Below are 25,000 nucleotides of genomic sequence, written 5' to 3'. Positions count from 1 at the left end.
ATCACCCTCTATGGGTTCTGAGCCACATTCAAGTTGGACTTGAAAAGCGCTAAGATGACGGATAGTGAGACGCACCAGTACACGGAATCGGATAGACGGACAGGCCGCCACCCCTACGTGCTGAGCTTCTCCCGTTTCGCTCGCAGCTACTCAGGGAATCCCGGTTGGTTTCTTTTCCTCCCCTTATTAATATGCTTAAATTCAGGGGGTTGTCACACATGAACTGAGGCTTATGTACCTTGCGGTTGTTATCGTCACATCTGGCTTGCGACTACTTTGTTTCAATGTCCAATATGTACCGTTGGACTCGGTTAACGGGCTGTTAGCCCGCGTGTGGTTTAACTCACTGATACCTTCCATTGCCCATACGCTAGTTTGTTTGTGTTCCTTTGGTCAACTTCCATACTTGAATCATTTGTGCTACCGCTGCTGCTTCGACGCTACTTTGACATCTTCGCTTCTATTTAAATAAATAAATAAGCTGAAGCTAGACATCAGTAAACACCACCACAGACACCACAAGCACGCCTTCTCCTCGTACTTCCGCCTCACGCGGGAACACGGACGCTCTAAATACTTCGAATTCCAATGCCAGTATATTGTAAACCACGGGTTCTTTAATGCTAGCGGGTCGTCGCGACCCTAGTTAACATCATGGTGCACGTCTCGTGACGGGTGTCACGGCGTAGTTAAATGTATGCGATACATTTCTCAAATATAAGCGCTCAGTCATCTGTACATCATGGTAGGTTCCCACGACGTGCAATATGCGTTCAACTTATCAATGTTCATGTGTCCTGCAGTTCACATTATGACGCGCAGTTAGCTGCGGTCTTCATCGATCCATGAGCCGAGTGATCCACTGCCGAGGGTGACTAACTTGCGTAAGCCGCCGCTGTGCGCGTATACCCGTTCCCCGTAGGGAGGAGCAAGCCGCCGCTTAGAGACGAAGCATAAAGTGTCCTCATTCCACATAGGGCAAGCTGGATTAATCCATTTTACCCAGGACGGCCGAAGCGGCGTGGACCAGGGGAGAACTGAACCTTATACTTCACACCACAGTAAGTCTACGTGTCCTCTTCCACATAGGGCAAGCTAGAACTAACTATCTTACCCAGGACTGCCGAAGCAGCGTGGACCAGGGGAGGAACACACTTTTCATGGAAACGTAAGGCATCCATGACTGCCATAACGTAAGCCGCCGCTGTGCGCGTATACCCGTTCCCCGTAGGGAGGAGCAAGCCGCCGCTTAGAGACGAAGCATAAAGTGTCCTCATTCCACATAGGGCAAGCTGGATGAATCCATTTTACCCAGGACGGCCGAAGCGGCGTGGACCAGGGGAGAACTGAACTTTATACTTCACACCACAGTAAGTCTACGTGTCCTCTTCCACATAGGGCAAGCTAGAACTAACTATCTTACCCAGGACTGCCGAAGCAGCGTGGACCAGGGGAGGAACACACTTTTCATAGAAACGTAAGGCATCCATGACTGCCATAGTGCGTAAGCCGCCGCTGTGCGCGTAAACCCGTTCCCCGTAGGGAGGAGTCAAGCCGCCGCTTAGAGACGAAGTATGAAGTGTCCTCTTCCACATAGGGCAAGCTAGAATGAACTATCTTACCCAGGACGGCCGAAGCAGCGTGGACCAGGGGAGAACTGAACTTTATACTTCACACCACAGTATTGAGTAATGTGCCCTCTTCCACATAGGGCAAGCTGGAATGTTCCATTTTACCCAGGACGGCCGAAGCGGCGTGGACCAGTGGAGGACTACACAATCATGAGGTTTGATATCGACTTGTGTGTTTCAATAGGATACCGATGGTATGGTTTGAACCGATTTGATTTAGCCATTCTGAAGTCATCACTTGGTTGAAGCGCTGAACTAGGGAGGCATCGTTTACATATATATTGGTTTTCGCATGCTCTACTAGGTTAATGTCATGAGGTTGGCTATCGAGCATGCCCAAGTGATGACTTGATTGTGTGCTTGCTTGAATTCTTCACATTTCATACCATCGGTTAGTTGTCGAATCATTCCTCGATCATAACCTTCGTTCTTGGTTCATGTATGCTCTCTTCCACATAGGGCAAGCTAGAATTAACTATCTTACCCAGGACCGCCGAAGCAGCGTGGACCAGGGGAGAACTATACTTTGTCTTGTATGCCCTCTTCCACATAGGGCAAGCTAGAATTAACTATCTTACCCAGGACCGCCGAAGCAGCGTGGACCAGTGGAGGACTATACTTTGTTCATTACACCACAGTATTAAGTATGGTGTCCTCTTCCACATAGGGCAAGCTAGAACTAACTATCTTACCCAGGACCGCCGAAGCAGTGTGGACCAGGGGAGGACTATACTTTATACTTCACACACTAGCCATATTGAAGTCATCACTTGGTTGAAGCACTGAACTAGGGCGAGTCTATCGTTTACTTTGCATTGGGATAATACGCTGCATGCTCTCTTAGGTTAATGTCATGTGGTTGGCTATAGAGCATGCCCAAGTGATGACTTTGTTTAAAGCTCAACAGGTAGAGTATTATGTCCTCTTCCACATAGGGCAAGCTAGAATTAACTATCTTACCCAGGACCGCCGGAGCAGCGTGGACCAGGGGAGAACTATACTTTGTCTTGTATGCCCTCTTCCACATAGGGCAAGCTAGAATTAACTATCTTACCCAGGACTGCAAAGCAGCGTGGACCAGTGGAGGACTATACTTTGTTCATTACACCACAGTATTAAGTATGGTGTCCTCTTCCACATAGGGCAAGCTAGAACTAACTATCTTACCCAGGACCGCCGAAGCAGTGTGGACCAGGGGAGGACTATACTTTATACTTCACACACTAGCCATACTGAAGTCATCACTTGGTTGAAGCGCTGAACTACGGCGGGGTAATCGTTTACAGGTTATAATCATATAGCTGCATGCTCATTAGTAGATAATGGAATATTGTATGGCAATATGAGCATGCCCAAGTGATGACTTTGTTTCAAGCTCAACAGGTAGGGTATTGAGTCCTCTTCCACATAGGGCAAGCTAGAATGAACTATCTTACCCAGGACCGCCGGAGCAGCGTGGACCAGTGGAGGACTCTATACTTTATACTTCACACCACAGTATTGAGTACGACTTGCATAAAGCCCCTAATGAGAACCACGAGGGCTCTCTCAATGTAGAACCACGAGGGCTCTAGTACCGATTCTCTCGGTACGGCTTGGTCCGTGTTCCTTTATGCTTGTACTCTTAGAAAGTCTCAACCCGGAGGTCTTGACTTTGATTGTCATAGTTGGACTACGACGGGGCATCCGACCATTGCTGATCGAACACCCCTGATTCACCATCTTTCGGGTAGGCGGTACGCGTACCTCCGGACGCGGAAGTCTCAACCCGGAGGTCTTGACTTTGATTGTCATAGTTGGACTACGACGGGGCATCCGACCATTGCTGATCGAACACCCCTGATTCATCATCTTTCGGGTAGGCGGTGCGCGCACCTCCGACGCGGAAGTCTCAACCCGGAGGTCTTGACTTTGTATTGTCATAGTTGGACTACGACGGGGTATCCGACTCATCGAATACCCCAGAAGCACACCATCTTTCGGGTAGGCGGTACGCGTACCTCCGGACGCGGAAAGTCTCAACCCGGAGGTCTTGACTTTGGTTGTCATAGTTGGACTATGACGGGGCATCCGACCATTGCTGATCGAACACCCCTGTTACACCATCTTTCGGATAGGCGGTGCGCGACACCACCGACGCGGAAAGTCTCAACCCGGAGGTCTTGACTTTGTATTGTTGGATAGTCCTCTTCCACTATAGGGCAAGCTGGAAATATTCCATTTTACCCAGGACTGCCGAGGCAGCGTGGACCAGGGGAGAACTTCACGGAATCTTCAGGCATCCATGATTGCCATAGTGCGTAAGCCGCCGCTGTGTGCGTCAACTCGTTCCCCGTGAGGAGGAGTCTAGCCGCCGCTAAAAGACGAAGCATTAAGTGTCCTCATTCCACTATAGGGCAAGCTAGAATGAACTATCTTACCCAGGACCGCCGAAGCAGCGTGGACCAGGCGAAGACTATACTTTATACTTCACACCACAGTATTGAGTACGACTTGCATAAAGCCCCTAATGAGAACCACGAGGGCTCTCTCAATGTAGAACCACGAGGGCTCTAGTACCGATTCTCTCGGTACGGCTTGGTCCGTGTTCCTTTATGCTTGTACTCGCGGAAAGTCTCAACCCGGAGGTCTTGACTTTGATTGTCATAGTTGGACTACGACGGGGCATCCGACCATTGCTGACCGAACACCCCTGATTCATCATCTTTCGGATAGGAGGTGCGCCCACCTCCGACGCGGAAGTCTCAACCCGGAGGTTCGGACTTAGAGTTTTTCCCATTTAAAAGTTTTTCTCTTAGCCATACTGAAGTCATCACTTGGTGAACGATTGAACTAGGGCGGGTTAATCGTTTATAGGTATCATGTGGTTTGCATGCTCTCTTAGGTTAAGGTCATGTGGTTGGCTATCGAGCATGCCCAAGTGATGACTTTGTTTCACGCTTGCTTGATTTCTTCATGATTCCCTGTTATATAGTGTAATCATTCGAGAACAGGGAATCTTTGGTTTTGCTCAACAGGTATTGGATGTCAACTTGGTATCTAGATCGCATTAAGTCTCAACCCTTAGGTTCGGACTTGTATAGTGACATCTTGTTACGGTCTTGAGTCTCAACCCGCAGGTTCGGACTACTTAGTGTTTGATCGAATATAATATGGCAACTTGTGCCTAAGTCTCAACCCGCAGGTTCGGACTTCTGTTTATTTGGCCAATGTATGTATAAGGCAACTTGTGCCTAAGTCTCAACCCGCAGGTTCGGACTTGTGTATTTGTTCGAAGTCATGTATAAGGCAACTTGTGCCTAAGTCTCAACCCGCAGGTTCGGACTTGTGTATTTGTTCGAAGTCATGTATAAGGCAACGTGTGCCTAAGTCTCAACCCGCAGGTTCGGACTTGTTAGTGTTTCGTCAACTTTCATATGGCAACTTGTGCCTGAGTCTCAACCCGCAGGTTCGGACTTCTATAGTGTTTCGTCAATTATCATATGGCAACTTGTGCCGAAGTCTCAACCCGCAGGTTCGGACTTCTGGAAGGATCACTTGGCCACTAATGATCCTTCCGCAGGTTCACCTACGGAAACCTTGTTACGACTTTTACTTCCTCTAAATCATCAAGTTCGGTCAACTTCGATAAAGCAGACGCGGTTCACGAGGATCCAGCGAACGATCATCTCCAAAGACCTCACTAAATAATCCATCGGTAGTAGCGACGGGCGGTGTGTACAAAGGGCAGGGACGTATTCAACGCTGGCTGATGACCAGCACTTACTAGAAGTTCCGAGTTCATATGGACCATTGCAATCCATAATCCCTACTAAGTGAGTATTTGAGTGATTTCCCGTTCCTCTCGGAATAGGAGACACGCTGCTACCCACATTGTAGCACGCGTGTAGCCCAGAACATCTAAGGGCATCACGGACCTGTTATCGCTCGATCTCATTCTGCTAAACACAAATTGTCCTGCTAAGCAGCGTACCGTAAGTGCACTTGCGCACACGAACAGCGAAGGTGTCAGGTCATACTCCACCGAAAGGTCCTAACCCGTTCCAATCGGCATCGACGCATTAACGCTGACTGCGTTCTAGTTAGCATATGTGAGTCACGTTCGTTATCGGAATTAACCAGACAAATCAATCCACGAACTAAGAACGGCCATGCACCACTACCCTTAAATTTGAGAAAGAGCTATTAATCTGTCTCACCTCCATAAGTTCGGACCTGGTAAGTTTCCCGTGTTGAGTCAAATTGAACCGCAAGCTCCATTTCATTGTGGTGCCCTTCCGTCAATTCCTTTAAGTTTCAACTTTGCAACCATACTTCCCCCGGAACCTGACTTTGGTTTCCCGGAAGCTACTGAGAGCACCTGGTTGTAGCGTCTCCCAATTGCTAGTTGGCATCGTTTACGGTTAGAACTAGGGCGGTATCTAATCGCCTTCGATCCTCTAACTTTCGTTCTTGATTAAAGAAAGCATCCTTGACAAATGCCTTCGCTTTAGTTAGTCTTACGACGGTCTACGAATTTCACCTCTCGCGCCGTAATACTAGTGTCCCCAACTACTTCTGTTAATCATTACCTCCGGTCTGAGTACAAACCAATGAAAGATTAGACCAAGGTCGTATTCCATTATTCCATGCAAGATTATTCTAGGGCGTTTGGGCACCCTGCTTAAAGCACTCTAATTTGTTCAAGGTAAACGTGAGCGGTCGAGCTCTATGTTACACTTGCACCCGTTGAAGGGCACACCATGACACAGACTTGGTGCCCTACCACACCATTGAGTCGCAACCAGATTCCGACTTGGCCCACCGACCACGGGTTGACCGGGTCGGCGGAGCCGGACTGTGTTGGACAAGTATCAACTTCGAACGTTTTAACCGCAACAATTTTAATATACGCTAGTGGAGCTGGAATTACCGCGGCTGCTGGCACCAGACTTGCCCTCCACTTGATCCTCGTAGAAGGATTTATGCTCTACTCATTCCAATTATGAAACATCATTAAAGAGTTTCATATTGTTATTTCTCGTCACTACCTCCCCGTCCCGGGATTGGGTAATTTACGCGCCTGCTGCCTTCCTTGGATGTGGTAGCCATTTCTCAGGCTCCCTCTCCGGAATCGAACCCTGATTCCCCGTTACCCGTTGCAACCATGGTAGTCCTCTATACTACCATCCATAGTTGATAGGGCAGATATTTGCGAGATCTGTCGTCGGTGCGAGACCATACGATCAGCATCATTATCCAGACTTCAACTCAATGACACGGAGAACCCGCGATTGGTTTGACTAATAAGTGCACCAGTTCCCGCGAGGGTCCTGGCATGTTGCATGTATTAGCTCTAGATTTTCCACAGTTATCCAAGTAACTAGGTTGATGATCTCGTAAATTATAGCTGTTATACTGAGCCTTATGCGGTTTCACATTAAATCTGTTTGTACTTAGACATGCATGGCTTAACCTTTGAGACGAGCGTATATTACTGGTAGGATCAACCAGAATTCCGACTTTGCGTTCGAATGTTCATTGTCCCATTGCACCCGGAGGAGCAAACACCACGTTCTATATGTTGTCAAGTCCGGTAGCACACGGGAGGCGAGCCCCCGTGCGAACCTCATTGCCCTCGTATCACACACACCCGATGCACCGGACAGGCACTTGAGCGGCATTCGACTCCGCTAAGCGCACGTGCGCCCGATTGTGCATGCGCTGACGGGGCCTTCATACCCCTACCACAGCGACCTTATGCCAAACTTCCATGAATACTTAGGTGAGCTGACAAGGGCCTTCATTTCCCTACCATCAACTAAAGGACACGCTAGGCGCGTCCGATCATTGCAACTGCGGGGCTTTCATACCCCAATCACCACAGTACGCAATTCACCAGAGTTTAATCACAACCCCCCCGGACATGGCACACTATTAACTTGCAACAAAACTTAGTGTGTGCCGGGCACATCGGTTCCACAAAATCATTCCCGATGTACCCCAATTGGGGTTGTGAACGCATCCATGGTCCTCTGACACACCCAACCAAGCGTGGATACTACATACCTCAAACACCCAGTACACTAACAGACAAATCAATATATGGTTGCTTTCCCCCAGACATTTGCCAATCACTTGGCACCCGGACGGGAACTCGCTCCTGATTGCGCCATTGCCACCCATTTGCCAAGAGCGAGTTCTGTATGTAGATTTCATTTGGAAAGACAACCGTGTACTGGATATTCTATCCGACGATTACAGATGACGAGTACGAGACTCGACTACACTCACGGATAATACATTTTGGGTCGAGATTGCTTTCGGGGTTTTCGATTGGTCTTGCGCTTGTAAACGTATAACTTTGACTTGTGGTAACCTCGGTATGTTAGTCGATCACGTGGTTGTGAACTGGGTAGGGGTGGGCAATCTGTTCACTTGCACTCTGGGTAGGAATATGGTGAGCGCTATAGGTTAAAGATCATGGTATGGTTCCATCGTGATGACTTTCGCTAGATAGTAGTATGTTTGGATAGTTATAACGTTTTTGGCCATTTGTTCATAGTGTTCGGTTCATTCAGGAATTCGATTGGTCTTTGCTTCACACACGTGGTCGATCACTTGGATGTGAACTAGGGTGAGATTAAGGTGTTCACTAGTGCTCTTCGGTTTTGGATCAGTAATGAGCACTTGATTGGTTTCGCATAATATGTATCCATAGTGATGACTCTTTCCAGCTTAAGATTTCGTTACCGGTTTCGAATCCTCCCCACGTTCGCTTTTACTTGGTTAGGTTTTCGAGTGTAGATTTGAAAGCAATCTCATGTATGTATCCCATCTGATATAAGCCACTGACAGTTCATGTCACCTCGTTCAACTCTCGCTGGGTCACAGAAGTATGTTACTGCGCCCATTATCCCTACTCGGATAGGTTCGGTTCGTTCGTTTTATACTACGGTGAGTAAACTCAATTTGTGCATCGCATAGCCATGGAAAGCAAGCTTTCGCGGGCCTCTTCGACTGTTTTGATACGAGCTGTGCCCGTGATGCTTGTCATCCCAGGATACTAGACCCCTTTGGACGACCGCATGACCATCAGAAAGTAAATTCCACGTTCGATTTGGGGTGTGAACCCCGAACATAAAGTCTTTGTGTAGAACCACGAGGGCTCTATAGTACCGATTCTCTCGGTACGCTTGGTCCGTGTTCCTTTATGTTCGTACTCTTGTGAATAAGATTCACGTTCGTTTTGGGATATTTGCTACTGTCACCGTTTGAGTACTATGGGGCTTGAACCCCTAACATAAAGTCTTTGTGTAGAACCACGAGGGTTCTATAGTACCGATTCTCTCGGTACGCTTGGTCCGTGTTCCTTTATGTTCGTACTCTTGTGTGTATAATATTCATGTTCGGTTTGGGATATTTGCTACTTTCACCAGGGTCCCGTTCTTCATACAAGTCTGCCTTGCTAATGTGGTAACTTTATAGTGTAGTTCTGACATCCCAATTTTGGGACTTAGCCGATTTTTCGTATATTTCCATATGACCCATAGGGTCCCTTTCTTCATACAAGCTTGCCTAGGGCGATCGGTCAAAACTTGTCTTACTATTCGATTGGTCTTCGCACTTTCACCCTAGGCAGTTCGCCTAGGTCTGTCTTCTTGAGGAGGCCAAAACCCGAAATAAGGAGGTTCGGCCGACCCTGAAACCTCCCCTGTCTGAACTACACTAACCCGATTTTTCAGGGTCCTCAGCGCCATACAACTTTGCCTAGGTCACTTGTACTCTTGACTTAGGCCATCCGACTTGGTCCGTGTTTCTTCCTAGGGTTCACCTAGGTACTTTGCCTTGCTTGATGTGGTAACTTTTTAGTGTAGTTCAGACATCCTAATTTTGGGACTTAGCCGATTTTTCATGTATTTCCATATGACCCATAGGGTCCCTTTCTTCATACAAGCTTGCCTAGGGCGATCGGTCAAAACTTGTCTTACTATTCGATTGGTCTTCGCACTTTCACCCTAGGCAGTTCGCCTAGGTCTGTCTTCTTGAGGAGGCCAAAACCCGAAATAAGGAGGTCCAGCCGACCCTGAAACCTCCCCTGTCTTAACTACACTAACCCGATTTTTCATGGTCCTTAGCGCCATACAACTTTGCCTAGGTCACTTGTACTCTTGACTTAGGCCATCTGACTTGGTCCGTGTTTCTTCCTAGGGTTCACCTAGGTACTTTGCCTTGCTTGATGTGGTAACTTTTTAGTGTAGTTCAGACATCCCAATTTCGGGACTTAGCCGATTTTTCGTATATTTCCATATGACCCATAGGGTCCCTTTCTTCATACAAGCTTGCCTAGGGCGATCGGTCAAAACTTGTCTTACTATTCGATTGGTCTTCGCACTTTCACCCTAGGCACTTTGCCTAGGTCTGTCTTCTTGAGGAGGCCAAAACCCGAAATAAGGAGGTTCAGCCGACCCAGAAACCTCCCCTGTCTGAACTACACTAACCCGATTTTTCAGGGTCCTCAGCGCCATACAACTTTGCCTAGGTCACTTGTACTCTTGACTTAGGCCATCTGACTTGGTCCGTGTTTCTTCCTAGGGTTCACCTAGGTACTTTGCCTTGCTTGATGTGGTAACTTTTTAGTGTAGTTCAGACATCCCAATTTTGGGACTTAGCCGATTTTTCATGTATTTCCATATGACCCATAGGGTCCCTTTCTTCATACAAGCTTGCCTAGGGCGATCGGTCAAAACTTGTCTTACTATTCGATTGGTCTTCGCACTTTCACCCTAGGCAGTTTGCCTAGGTCTGTCTTCTTGAGGAGGCCAAAACCCGAAATAAGGAGGTTCAGCCGACCCAGAAACCTCCCCTGTCTGAACTACACTAACCCGATTTTTCAGGGTCCTCAGCGCCATACAACTTTGCCTAGGTCACTTGTACTCTTGACTTAGGCCATCTGACTTGGTCCGTGTTTCTTCCTAGGGTTCACCTAGGTACTTTGCCTTGCTTGCTGTGGTAACTTTTTAGTGTAGTTCAGACATCCCAATTTTGGGACTTAGCCGATTTTTCATGTATTTCCATATGACCCATAGGGTCCCTTTCTTCATACAAGCTTGCCTAGGGCGATCGGTCAAAACTTGTCTTACTATTCGATTGGTCTTCGCACTTTCACCCTAGGCAGTTTGCCTAGGTGTAGCTTCTTGAGGAGGTCAAAACCCAAAATAAGGAGGTTCAGCCGACCCAAAAACCTCCCCTGTCTAAACTACACTAACCAGATTTTTCAGGGTCCTCACCGTCATACAACTTTGCCTAGGTCACTTGCACTCTTGACTTAGGCCATCTGACTTGGTCCGTGTTTCTTGCTAGGGTTCACCTAGGTAGTTTGCCTTGCTTGATGTGGTAACTTTTAAGTGTAGTTCTGACATCCCAATTTTGGGACTTAGCCGATTTTTCATGTATTTCCATATGACCCTTAGGGTCCCTTTCTTCATACAAGCTTGCCTAGGGCGATCGGTCAAAACTTGTCTTACTATTCGATTGGTCTTCGCACTTTCACCCTAGGCAGTTTGCCTAGGTGTAGCTTCTTGATGAGGCCAAAACCCAAAATAAGGGGGTTCGGCCGACCCAAAAACCTACCCTGTCTAAACTACACTAACCAGATTTTTCAGGGTCCTCAGCGCCATACAACTTTGCCTAGGTCACTTGTTCTATTGACTTAGGCCATCTGACTTGGTCCGTGTTTCTTCCTAGGGTTCACCTAGGTACTTTGCCTTGCTTGGTGTGGTAACTTTTTATTGTAGTTCTGACATCCTCATTTTGGGACTTAGCCGATTTTTCGTAAAATACCATATGACCCGTATGGGTCCTTTCCTTCATATAAGTTTGCCTTGCTTGGTATGGTAACATTTGAGTGTAGTTCTGACATCATCATTTTGGGACTTAGCCGATTTTTCGTAAAATACCATATGACCCATATGGGTCCTTTGCTTCATATAAGTTTGCCTTGCTTGGTGTGGTAACATTTGAGTGTAGTTCTGACATCATCATTTTGGGACTTAGCCGATTTTTCGTAAAATACCATATGACCCATATGGGTCCTTTCCTTCATATAAGTTTGCCTTGCTTGGTATGGTAACATTTGAGTGTAGTTCTGACATCATCATTTTGGGACTTAGCCGATTTTTCGTAAAATACCATATGACCCATATGGGTCCTTTGCTTCATATAAGTTTGCTTTGCTTGGTGTGGTAACATTTGAGTGTAGTTCTGACATCCCCATTTTGGGACTTAGCCGATTTTTCAATCAATACCATATGACCCATCAGGGTCCTTTGCTTCATATAAGTTTGCCTTGCTTGGTGTGGTAACATTTGAGTGTAGTTCTGACATCCCCATTTTGGGACTTAGCCGATTTTTCGTAAAATACCATATGACCCATCAGGGTCCTTGCCTTCATATAAGTTTGCCTTGCTTGGCGTGGTAACACATGAGTGTAGTTCTGACATCCCCATTTTGGGACTTAGCCGATTTTTCGTAAAATACCATATGACCCATCAGGGTCCTTTCCTTCATATAAGTTTGCCTTGCTTGGTGTGGTAACATTTGAGTGTAGTTCTGACATCCCCATTTTGGGACTTAGCCGATTTTTCGATCAATACCATATGACCCATCAGGGTCCTTTGCTTCATATAAGTTTGCCTTGCTTGGTGTGGTAACATTTGAGTGTAGTTCTGACATCATCATTTTGGGACTTAGCCGATTTTTCGTAAAATACCATATGACCCATCAGGGTCCTTGCCTTCATATAAGTTTGCCTTGCTTGGTGTGGTAACACATGAGTGTAGTTCTGACATCCCCATTTTGGGACTTAGCCGATTTTTCGTAAAATACCATATGACCCATCAGGGTCCTTTCCTTCATATAAGTTTGCCTTGCTTGATGTGGTAACATTTGAGTGTAGTTCAGACATCCCCATTTTGGGACTTAGCCGATTTTTCGATCCATACCATATGACCCATCAGGGTCCTTGCCTTCATATAAGTTTGCCTTGCTTGGTGTGGTAACATTTTAGTGTAGTTCTGACATCACCATTTTGGGACTTAGCCGATTTTTCGTAAAATACCATATGACCCATCAGGGTCCTTGCCTTCATATAAGTTTGCCTTGCTTGGTGTGGTAACACATGAGTGTAGTTCTGACATCCCCATTTTGGGACTTAGCCGATTTTTCGATCAATACCATATGACCCATCAGGGTCCTTTGCTTCATATAAGTTTGCCTTGCTTGGTGTGGTAACATTTGAGTGTAGTTCTGACATCATCATTTTGGGACTTAGCCGATTTTTCGTAAAATACCATATGACCCATCAGGGTCCTTGCCTTCATATAAGTTTGCCTTGCTTGGTGTGGTAACACATGAGTGTAGTTCTGACATCCCCATTTTGGGACTTAGCCGATTTTTCGTAAAATACCATATGACCCATCAGGGTCCTTTCCTTCATATAAGTTTGCCTTGCTTGATGTGGTAACATTTGAGTGTAGTTCAGACATCCCCATTTTGGGACTTAGCCGATTTTTCGATCCATACCATATGACCCATCAGGGTCCTTGCCTTCATATAAGTTTGCCTTGCTTGGTGTGGTAACATTTTAGTGTAGTTCTGACATCACCATTTTGGGACTTAGCCGATTTTTCGTAAAATACCATATGACCCATCAGGGTCCTTGCCTTCATATAAGTTTGCCTTGCTTGGTGTGGTAACACATGAGTGTAGTTCTGACATCCCCATTTTGGGACTTAGCCGATTTTTCGTAAAATACCATTTGACCCATCAGGGTCCTTTCCTTCATATAAGTTTGCCTTGCTTGATGTGGTAACATTTGAGTGTAGTTCAGACATCCCCATTTTGGGACTTAGCCGATTTTTCGATCCATACCATATGACCCATCAGGGTCCTTGCCTTCATATAAGTTTGCCTTGCTTGGTGTGGTAACATTTTAGTGTAGTTCTGACATCACCATTTTGGGACTTAGCCGATTTTTCGTAAAATACCATATGACCCATCAGGGTCCTTTGCTTCATATAAGTTTGCCTTGCTTGGTGTGGTAACACATGAGTGTAGTTCTGACATCCCCATTTTGGGACTTAGCCGATTTTTCGTAAAATACCATATGACCCATCAGGGTCCTTTCCTTCATATAAGTTTGCCTTGCTTGATGTGGTAACATTTGAGTGTAGTTCAGACATCCCCATTTTGGGACTTAGCCGATTTTTCGATCCATACCATATGACCCATCAGGGTCCTTGCCTTCATATAAGTTTGCCTTGCTTGGTGTGGTAACATTTTAGTGTAGTTCTGACATCACCATTTTGGGACTTAGCCGATTTTTCGTAAAATACCATATGACCCATCAGGGTCCTTGCCTTCATATAAGTTTGCCTTGCTTGGTGTGGTAACACATGAGTGTAGTTCTGACATCCCCATTTTGGGACTTAGCCGATTTTTCGAAAAATACCATATGACCCATCAGGGTCCTTTCCTTCATATAAGTTTGCCTTGCTTGATGTGGTAACATTTGAGTGTAGTTCAGACATCCCCATTTTGGGACTTAGCCGATTTTTCGATCCATACCATATGACCCATCAGGGTCCTTGCCTTCATATAAGTTTGCCTTGCTTGGTGTGGTAACATTTTAGTGTAGTTCTGACATCACCATTTTGGGACTTAGCCGATTTTTCGTAAAATACCATATGACCCATCAGGGTCCTTGCCTTCATATAAGTTTGCCTTGCTTGGTGTGGTAACACATGAGTGTAGTTCTGACATCCCCATTTTGGGACTTAGCCGATTTTTCGTAAAATACCATTTGACCCATCAGGGTCCTTTCCTTCATATAAGTTTGCCTTGCTTGATGTGGTAACATTTGAGTGTAGTTCAGACATCCCCATTTTGGGACTTAGCCGATTTTTCGATCCATACCATATGACCCATCAGGGTCCTTTCCTTCATATAAGTTTGCCTTGCTTGATGTGGTAACATTTGAGTGTAGTTCAGACATCCCCATTTTGGGACTTAGCCGATTTTTCGTAAAATACCATATGACCCATCAGGGTCCTTTGCTTCATATAAGTTTGCCTTGCTTGGTGTGGTAACACATGAGTGTAGTTCTGACATCCCCATTTTGGGACTTAGCCGATTTTTCGTAAAATACCATATGACCCATCAGGGTCCTTTCCTTCATATAAGTTTGCCTTGCTTGATGTGGTAACATTTGAGTGTAGTTCAGACATCCCCATTTTGGGACTTAGCCGATTTTTCGATCCATACCATATGACCCATCAGGGTCCTTGCCTTCATATAAGTTTGCCTTGCTTGGTGTGGTAACATTTTAGTGTAGTTCTGACATCACCATTTTGGGACTTAGCCGATTTTTCGTAAAATACCATATGACCCATCAGGGTCCTTTGCTTCATATAAGTTTGCCTTGCTTGGTGTGGTAACATTTGAGTGTAGTTCTGACATCACCATTTTGGGACTTAGCCGATTTTTCGTAAAATACCATATGACCCATCAGGGTCCTTGCCTTCATATAAGTTTGCCTTGCTTGGTGTGGTAACATTTTAGTGTAGTTCTGACATCACCATTTTGGGACTTAGCCGATTTTTCGTAAAATACCATATGACCCATCAGGGTCCTTTGCTTCATATAAGTTTGCCTTGCTTGGTGTGGTAACACATGAGTGTAGTTCTGACATCCCCATTTTGGGACTTAGCCGATTTTTCGTAAAATACCATATGACCCATCAGGGTCCTTTGCTTCATATAAGTTTGCCTTGCTTGGTGTGGTAACATTTGAGTGTAGTTCTGACATCCCCATTTTGGGACTTAGCCGATTTTTCGATCAATACCATATGACCCATCAGGGTCCTTTGCTTCATATAAGTTTGCCTTGCTTGGTGTGGTAACATTTGAGTGTAGTTCTGACATCCCCATTTTGGGACTTAGCCGATTTTTCGATCAATACCATATGACCCATCAGGGTCCTTTCCTTCATATAAGTTTGCCTTGCTTGATGTGGTAACACATGAGTGTAGTTCTGACATCCCCATTTTGGGACTTAGCCGATTTTTCGATCCATCCCATATGACCCATCAGGGTCCTTTTTCTTCATATAAGTTTCCCAAGACTTAGTGCTTTTTTCCTTTGGACACCAATATCACCCTTGCGGGTATCTTTGATCTTCTCACTTTGTATTGGCCGAATGTAGGTCTTGCCATGCCAAACATATAATTGTTCTACACCAAGTCTCTATCTCGTACCGCCAGCTCGGTACATTCGATTAACCTGCCCTTAAGGCACCCGGGACTTAGCCATTTTTTCACATTTTTCATGATTTTGAGGCAACTTTTCTCGACTTTGTCACCTTATATCACCAAGATCCTTTCCCTTTAGCGCTTCACTCTGTTCGTATGATATTTAGCGCTGACTATCACCTTTCTGTCGCTGAGCTCAACTTCTTATTCGGTGCCATAGAGCCAGAGATATTTGGTGTATGCTGTTATAAGGGAAGTTTGTCACTTTTTCAAAGGCCCACTTTGGGACGCCCATATCTCACCTTCAGGTATCTTCGATCTTCTTGTCGTCTATGGACGAAACTTAGGCCTTGTCTTGGCCAACTTATAAATGTTCTACGGCCAAGCCGTATCTCTTACCGCCAGCCCGGTATTCATGGACTTAGTTGGATTTTCGCCTCTCGTGGTAACAATTTCAGACTTTGACTCACAATAACACCCAAACGGTCACATGCTAGCGCTTTGCTTGGAAGGAATTATAGTTAGCGCTACCTTTTCTCTTTCCATCGATACCTTGTTCGTTCCATTCCATGCCATACAGCCGAAGTTATGATGTTTCCCGTTTTCCATATCATGTGGAGCTTATGCTCTGGGAAAACCATCTAACACCTGTACCACCCTTTTAGGTACCACCGATCTCGAGACTATGTTCGGGCCAAATATAGGTTATAACATGCCCAACTTATAATTGTTCTACACCAAGTCTCTATCTCTTACCGCCTGCTCGGTATTTTACTCGTAAGTCCAAATTTCACAACTTGTACTTTTTGGCCCAATGTACTCGAGTTTCAATTTTGGTAACATTTTTCGACTTTGACGCTTAATAACTTCCAAATCATGCTAGTTAGCGCTTTGCTTTCTTCTAGTCGTATCTAGCGCTGGGTGTTACCTTTCCAAAACACATCCTAGCTTTACAATCCATGCCATACAGCCGGAGCTACATGGTGCACAAGTCAAATCCATTTTAGCCATGTTTCATTTTTGCCAATTTTTGACCACTCGTATCACCCTTCCAGAGTGGTCCGATCTTCTCGCTGTCTATGGACGACTTTTAGGTCTCGTAGAGGCAAACTTATAAGTATTCTACGTCAACCCGCTATCTCTTACCGCCTGCTCGGTATTCTTGGTCTTGTGTGATTTTTGGAAATTTTGGTATTATTTTTCCACTTTGTCGCTTAATAACTCAGTTTTGCTCAACACTTAGCGCTTCGGTTGTTTGGGATTATAGTTAGCGCTCGGTTCGACCTTTCCAACACTGATCTTAGCATGTCGATCCGTTCCATACAGCCTGAGTTATTCGCGATACCGTGTTTCAACCCATTTCTCAAGTCTCGTTTTGGTCCAACTTTGAACCAGCCATATCACCCTGATGGGTACCTCCGATCTTCTCGCTCTATATTGGCCAAAGTTAGGTCTTGTGGTAACGTACTTATGATTGTTCTACGCCGTGTTCGTAGCTCTTATCGTTCGCCCGCTATTTTCGATCATAAGGTGAATTTTCGCCTCTAAACCACCATTTTTCACCTTTGCCCTCTAATATGACCGACTTGCTCAACACCTAGCGCTTCGCTTGGTAGGACACATAGCTAGCGCTCGTCAAGACCTTTCCAACGCATATCCAAGCTTTCCGATCCGAGCCATACAGCCTGAGCTATAGGCGATACCGTTTTTCCCATTTTCTTGGTCACACGCACTTTAGGGTACCCCTTTTTGCCTTTGACCCTTAATACCTCCTCCGGGTCACTAGTAGGCGCTCAGCTTGGTAGGAAACATAGCTAGAGCAGGCCTTCACCTTTCCAAAACTGCCGAAAGTGTACCGATCTGACATCTAGAACCAAAGTTATGGTCATTCCCATCATGCTCTACTTTCATGGTCAACCTCCACCAAGCACACCTAGGTTGGACCAACTTTCACCAACTCATCTCGAACCCCAAATTTGCTTCGACCTACTAGGTTTCCCTAGTAAAGTGGTCAAAACATCCATTACAACACGACTGGTCTTTCTGGTGGTCGACCTAGGCGACTTTGTTCGACGACCACCACCCCATGGAACTAAAAGACGTCCCTTGATACGGACCACCGATACATTTTCCGGCCTGTCTAAACTACACTCATCGAAATTTTTTTGGGTCCCCACCGTCATACAAGTTTGCCTAGGTCAAGTTTTTCTTCCGGATCGGCCGCGGACCTCACTTTTCATTATCTAGGGAGGCCATAGGGCCCCAAAAGGGGTTTTTTTAAATTTTCGACACTTTCGACTTTGGTCGGATTTTTTCCGATTTTGGTCCGACCTAGGGACTTGGTGGTCCAAGGAGCCTCGGGACTAAACTTTTTTCTCAGGGGTCCCTACCTCCATACAACTTTGCCTAGGTCAATTTTTTGTTCCAAATCGACCGCGGATTTCACTTTTCAATATCTGGGGCTCGTGTAGAGTCCGAATATGAGGTTTTCTCATTTTTCGACATTTTCGACTTTTTTCGACTTTTTTCGGGTTTTTCGACCTAGGGGTCCGCCGAACAAATTTTGGGTCAAAAATTTTTATTGAACTAGTCGAAAGTACGCAAAAAGATAAGACTTTTTGCCGAAGACACCATGCCCCGGAACCGACTCCTTCCCCTTCAAAATTGGGGACAAACGTGATTTTTGAAACTTTTCCTTAGGGAGCCCAAGACTTAGAAAATTTTCAAATTCTCGATTTTTCGATTGCGAGCTAGCGCTTTGCGGTCTTCGGCAATGTTGTAGATCTCGACGAGATAAGACTTTTTGGTCAAGGGACATTTTGCCCTCCGACCCCTCCTTCCCCCCGCAAATCGCCCCCCAAAGTGCAATTTTTGCATTTTCACCTCTTTGCACGCACTGTTCGGCCCAAATGGCCACTTTCTATGGGTCTGAGCGCTTTGCGGTCTTCGGCAAACATTTAGAGCGTACCAAGCCCTAATTATAATTCTTCTACACCACCTTCGTACCTCTTCATCCCTGGCCGCTATTCGCGTACCAAGGTAATTTTTGTTCATTTTGTCAACATTTTTCATCTTTGACTGCTTATATCGGCCTTGCCATGAACCGATAGCGCTTCGCTGTGTTCTAACGTAAGTTAGTACTGCTCAATACCTTTCCAAATCATGTCTTAGATTGTCATTTGCTTGCATACAGCCGGAGCTATGAGCGATACCGTAAAAAGTACCGAAACTTGGAAAAATCCTTTGATCGCCCATATCCCCCCTTTGGGGGCCAGATATCGAAAAAAGTTCTGATTCAAAAAGTTGCGCATTAACGTGTTCTAGTTATGCCTAGAACATTTCACTTCGCTAGCTGGCCTGCAACTTAGCCGTAATTGGGATTTTAGGGTGTTCTTGGAGGGCCCATTTCCTGCGACTTGGTATCTTTTGGGCCCAATGTTTCTCTAATATCTCCACGAGTTTTCCAGATAGCCTTTTCAAACTTTCAGGGTGCCTAGAACACCTCAAGACCTTTCCAACGCTATGCCGTTTGCCTCGCTCGGACATCTACAGCCAAAGTTATTCGAGGTACACGGTACCTTACCCTGTTTTCTCAGTACTTGGTCGAAAATTTCGATCAGCCATATGACCGACTTGGACAACCCTGAGCGGGTTGGCCCCATATAACTAAACTTTCGTCTCGTGTAGGCAAACTTATAAATGTTCCACGTCAACTCGCTATCTCGTACCGCCTTGACGGTATACTTGGTCCAAGGGCCATTTCCAGCGACTTGGTCGCAATTTCGCTCTAAGTTTCGCTAATACCTTCGTCCGTGGACATGGTGATTTTTTGTTCGTATTTTTCCTTGATAGTCCCACTCAAGACTATTCCATACCAGAGCCAAGCGTCCCGCTAAGTGCCATACAGCCTGAGCAGTAATTCATGAAAGGTACCTCTACCAGTTTTTGCCATACTTGGGTACAAACTTTGGATCGCCCATATCTCCACTTTGGAGGCCAGCCAGCACCTTGGCCTCATATACTTTTTTGTTGGTCATACCATGCACCAAATATAATTGTTCTACGCCAACTTGCTATCTCTTCTCCAACTTGCCGTTATTCTTGGTCCAAGTCCCATTTCATTCGTTTTTGGACCCATTTTGCTATATGTTTCACTAATAGCTTCGGCCATGGACAAGCTGATTTTCTATTTGTATTTTTCCTTGATAGTCCCACTCAAGACCATTCCAAAACACGCCGCAGCTTGTCGCTCGGTGGCAAACTGACCGAGTTATAATTCATGAAAGGTACCTCACCTTGGTACACCACGTGGTCGGCCCAAACCATAAACCGACCAAACGACCGACTTGGAGCACCCTGACCGGGTTGCCCCCGTATAATGAAAGTTGCGTCTCTACACGCCCAACTTATGAATATTCTACGCCAAGTCGCTATCTCTTACCGGTAAGCCGGTATTCACCTTCCAAGGGTGATTTTGGTCAAGTGCCATTTCCTGCGACTTGGTCCCCGAATTGGACCATCATCACCTAATATCTCCGTGGTCTTTCAACTCAGCCTCATGAAACTTTCAGGGTAGATAGGTCTCCCCAAGACCTTTCCAACGGTATGCCGTTTGTCTTGCTCGGCCATCTACAGCCGAAGTTATTCATGGTACTTGGTACCTTACCCTGTTTTTTCCATACTTGTTCATACTTGGGTACAAACTTTGAATCGCCCATATCACCACTTTGGAGGCCAGCCAGCGCCTTGGCCCCATACACATTTTTGTTGGTCATACCACGCACTAGTTATAAATGTTCTACGCAAGCTTGCTATCTCTTCTCCAACTTGCGGTTATTTTTGACTCAAGTCCCATTTCCATAGTTTTTGGTACCAATTTGCTCTATATTTCGCTAATAGCTTCGCCCAAGGACTTTGTGATTTTTTGTTCGCATTTTTCCTAAATAGTCCCACTCAAGACTATTCCAAATCACACCTTAGCTTGTCGCTCAGTGCCATACAGCCAGAGTTTTAATTCATGAAAGGTACATAACCTTGGTACACCACGTGGTCGGTCCAAACCATCAACCAACCATATGACCGACTTCGAGTCGAGCTAGCGGCTAGGCTCAATATAATGAAATGCGTGTCTTGATGCGAGCTACTGACGGTCTGAACAATGTAGCTCGCTAGCTCGTCTCTAAACTTGTATTTTGGTCGAATATTGGGTGTTCATGTACCACTTCGGGTAACATGGACTTTGGTGCAACTTTACCACTTGTGCACTTAATTACTTCCCGGTCATTCAAGTCTTTGCCTTCATACTTTCAGGGTAGTTAGGTCTCGTCGAGACCTTTCCATACATATGCCAAACTCATCGATCGGACATCTATAGCCCGAGTTATTCGCGGTACACCGTACCTTACCCTGTTTTTTCCTCAATTGGGTACAAACCTTGGAACACCCATATCGCCCCTTTAGAGACTAGCTGGCACGTTGGCCTCATATAATGATAAGTGCACCTCAACTAGGGCTACTGACGGTCAGAACATTTCAACTTGCTAGCTCGGGCCCACACTTGTGTTTTTCTCGAATATATGGTTCAAGTGTGCCACTTTGGGCACTTTTGGACATTTTGTCCCCACACAACTTTCTTGCCTTGGTAGATAGGGTCTTGTGTTTTTGGACAAAAAGATGCACCAAGATATGGTCTAACTTTCGTTCTTGTACCGCAAAGCGCTACCTCCAACACCCGAGGAGATAGAAAGTGATTATGTTCGGTATATCGGTCTTCCATGGCCTACTATAGTAAGCCCCTGCAGGTATGCAACCGAAGGTGCTTGGTACATGTATTTGGTGCAAAATCGGTGCAAAGTAGGTGTTTCCTTGATCGGGCTATAACTTTCTTGGTTGATGTTGGATTGCTTTGCGGTCTTCGGGGGATAGTTAGGGAACATGTTGGCCAACATTTTCTTATTCCTCAGCCTGGCCGTACCTCCTACCGTCTAGGCGGTATTCATGCTCTAAGTTGGAACTTGTGTTCCTTCGGGCAACTTTTCTGACTTTGACGCTTAATATCTTCCGTTCATATGCAGTCTAAGCTCTGCAACTCTCAGGAAAGCTAGTACTACTCATTTCCTTTCCATATCAGTCTTTGGCTTGTCGATCCAATGTCTACAGCCTTAGTTATTCACGTTCCCTGTGAAGGTAGGTTTTTGCCCATTTTCCAGTTCATGTGGTAACATTCCCGGACTTTGCCGGCTTTCTCTTCATGTGGTAACTTGCTTGCTTGTGTGGTAACTTGGAAGTGTATGTCTGACAGACCCAATCTCGGACTTAGCCGATTTTTCTCTTCATATCATATGGATCAATCACTAGGCCATCTTGCTTGCTTGTGTGGTAACTTGAAAGTGTATGTCTGACAGACCCAATCTGGGACTTAGCCGATTTTTCTCTTCATATCATATGGATCCATCACTAGGCCATCTTGCTTGCTTGTGTGGTAACTTGGAAGTGTATTTCTGACAGACCCAATCTGGGACTTAGCCGATTTTTCTCTTCATATCATATGGATCCATCACTAGGCCATCTTGCTTGCTTGTGTGGTAACTTGGAAGTGTATTTCTGACAGACCCAATCTGGGACTTAGCCGATTTTTCTCTTCATATCATATGGATCCATCACTAGGCCATCTTGCTTGCTTGTGTGGTAACTTGGAAGTGTATTTCTGACAGACCCAATCTGGGACTTAGCCGATTTTTCTCTTCATATTATATGGATCCTGGACTTAGCCGATTTTTCTCTTCATATCATATGGATCCATCACTAGGCCATCTTGCTTGCTTGTGTGGTAACTTGGAAGTGTATTTCTGACAGACCCAATCTGGGACTTAGCCGATTTTTCTCTTCATATTATATGGATCCTGGACTTAGCCGATTTTTCTCTTCATATCATATGGATCCATCACTAGGCCATCTTGCTTGCTTGTGTGGTAACTTGGAAGTGTATTTCTGACAGACCCAATCTGGGACTTAGCCGATTTTTCTCTTCATGTTATATGGATCCTGGACTTAGCCGATTATTAGGTTATTATATATGGATCCTGGACTTAGCCGATTTTTCTCTTCATATAATATGGATCCTGGACTTAGCCGATTATTAGGTTATAATATATGGATCCTGGACTTAGCCGATTTTTCTCTTCATATAATATGGATCCGGGACTTAGCCGATTTTTCGTTTCATATAATATGGATCCTGGACTTAGCCGATATTTCTCTTCAAATAATATGGATCCGGGACTTAGCCAATTTTTCTCTTCATGTGGTAACGTATGCCAATCGCTCACAAGTCATGGGATAAGGGTACTTGTGTTCTTCCATCTTCTAAGTCCCGCACTGGGACATCGTGATCGCCCCAAGTCCGGAATAGCGCCAAGTCAAGCCCCACGGTGGCCGTGCAGGACCTGTTAGCGGCGGCCCCACTGACAGCACTAATCCGGACTTAGAAATTATATCTTTCTAATCGAACACCACACACGCAACACCACCATACCACCATCTCCTTGCAAGTACCTAAGTACCCGCAACTCCATGGTGAAGGCAATGTCACTCCATCACCAACCTCTTTGCACTGCAAGCACTTGCGTACCCACAACACTCCGAAGAAGGCAACGGCGCGCGATGCTCGACTCCACACACCACACCACACCACACCACCGATGGCCAGCCAGCCAGCCAGCCCAGCTAAGGGCTAACCCACCAACCAACCACCAATGGCCTAGGCCAGCCGGATCCCACCTTCAAGTCCAAGCACAGCCAAGTGCAAGTACCGCCAAGTGTTCACCAACCAACCATCACACCAGGTCAGCCGGCCGGTACCCACCTTCAAGTGCCATTACCCTCGGGTGCAAGCTCAATCAAGTGTTAACCAACCAACCCGGCCAAGGCAGCCAACAGGCCGGCACCCTACAGCACCGACCCGCCATCACCACCTCAACCGTTGACCATGCAAGTGGTCTCGGACAACAGGCGATACCCGAAGTACATCCGAAGAGTGTATATCAAGTGTTTGTTCACCAAGTCCTCAACCAACCCCAAGTACCCGGAGGTACCCAGAGTGTTGGACCCGCCAACCACTACCAGCACTCCAAGTCCTTGCGAACCCAAAGTGTTTGCCCGGTAGGGCCATTGTATCACAACGCTTGCGACCATGCAAGTGGCCTCGAACAAGGTGACAGGGGTATCTTCACCAAGTTCTCAACCAACCCCAAGTACCCGGAGGTACCCAGAGTGTTGGGTCCGCCAACCACTACCAGCACTCCAAGTCCTCGCGAACATAAAGTGTTTGCCCGGTAGGGCCATTAGACCACAACGCTTGCTAACCATGCAAGTGGTCTCGGACAACAGGTGACACCCGAAGTACATCCGGAGAGTGTACAACAAGTGTTTGTTCACCAAGTCCTCAACCAACCCCAAGTACCCGGAGGTACCCAGAGTGTTGGGTCCGCCAACCACTACCAGCACTCTAAGTCCTCGCGAACCCAAAGTGTTTGCCCGGTAGGGCCATTAGACCACAACGCTTGCTAACCATGCAAGTGGTCTCGGACAACAGGCGATACCCGAAGTACATCCGAAGAGTGTATATCAAGTGTTTGTTCACCAAGTCCTCAACCAACCCCAAGTACCCGGAGGTACCCAGAGTGTTGGATCCGCAAACCCGTCCCGGCACTCCAAGTCCTTGCGAACCCAAAGTGTTTGCCCGGTAGGGCCATTGTATCACAACGCTTGCTACCATGCAAGTGGCCTCGGACAACAGGTGACACCCGAAGTACATCCGGAGAGTGTACAACAAGTGTTTGTTCACCAAGTCCTCAACCAACCCCAAGTACCCGGAGGTACCCAGAGTGTTGGATCCGCCAACCCGTCCCGGCACTCCAAGTCCTTGCGAACCCAAAGTGTTTGCCCGGTAGGGCCAATGAATCACAACGCTTGCTAACCATGCAAGTGGTCTCGGACAACAGGTGACACCCGAAGTACATCCGGAGAGTGTATATCAAGTGTTTGTTCACCAAGTCCTCAACCAACCCCAAGTACCCGGAGG

The 25,000-nt window shown here is 46.2% G+C and overlaps 2 non-coding genes across 2 annotated transcripts in view; both read right to left on the bottom strand.

Moving 5' to 3' along the window:
- Window positions 1-232, bottom strand: part of LOC131292474 (large subunit ribosomal RNA) — a 4,091-nt gene extending 3,859 nt beyond the window's left edge. The window contains exon 1 of the ribosomal RNA XR_009190111.1: window positions 1-232. This exon is cut by the window's left edge and continues 3,859 nt beyond it. This is a non-coding gene — a ribosomal RNA (large subunit ribosomal RNA).
- Window positions 233-719: 487 nt separating this feature from the next.
- LOC131292475 (5.8S ribosomal RNA) lies at window positions 720-874 on the bottom strand. The gene has a single exon (XR_009190112.1). It is a non-coding gene; the product is annotated as a 5.8S ribosomal RNA (ribosomal RNA).
- Between the last annotated feature and the right edge of the window lie 24,126 nt (window positions 875-25,000).

Source organism: Anopheles ziemanni, assembly GCF_943734765.1.
Source record: "Anopheles ziemanni chromosome X unlocalized genomic scaffold, idAnoZiCoDA_A2_x.2 X_unloc_62, whole genome shotgun sequence".
NCBI lineage: Eukaryota > Metazoa > Arthropoda > Insecta > Diptera > Culicidae > Anopheles > Anopheles ziemanni.
The sequence above is the reverse complement of the archived record's forward strand: the minus strand, read 5'-3'. Positions and strand labels throughout refer to the sequence as shown.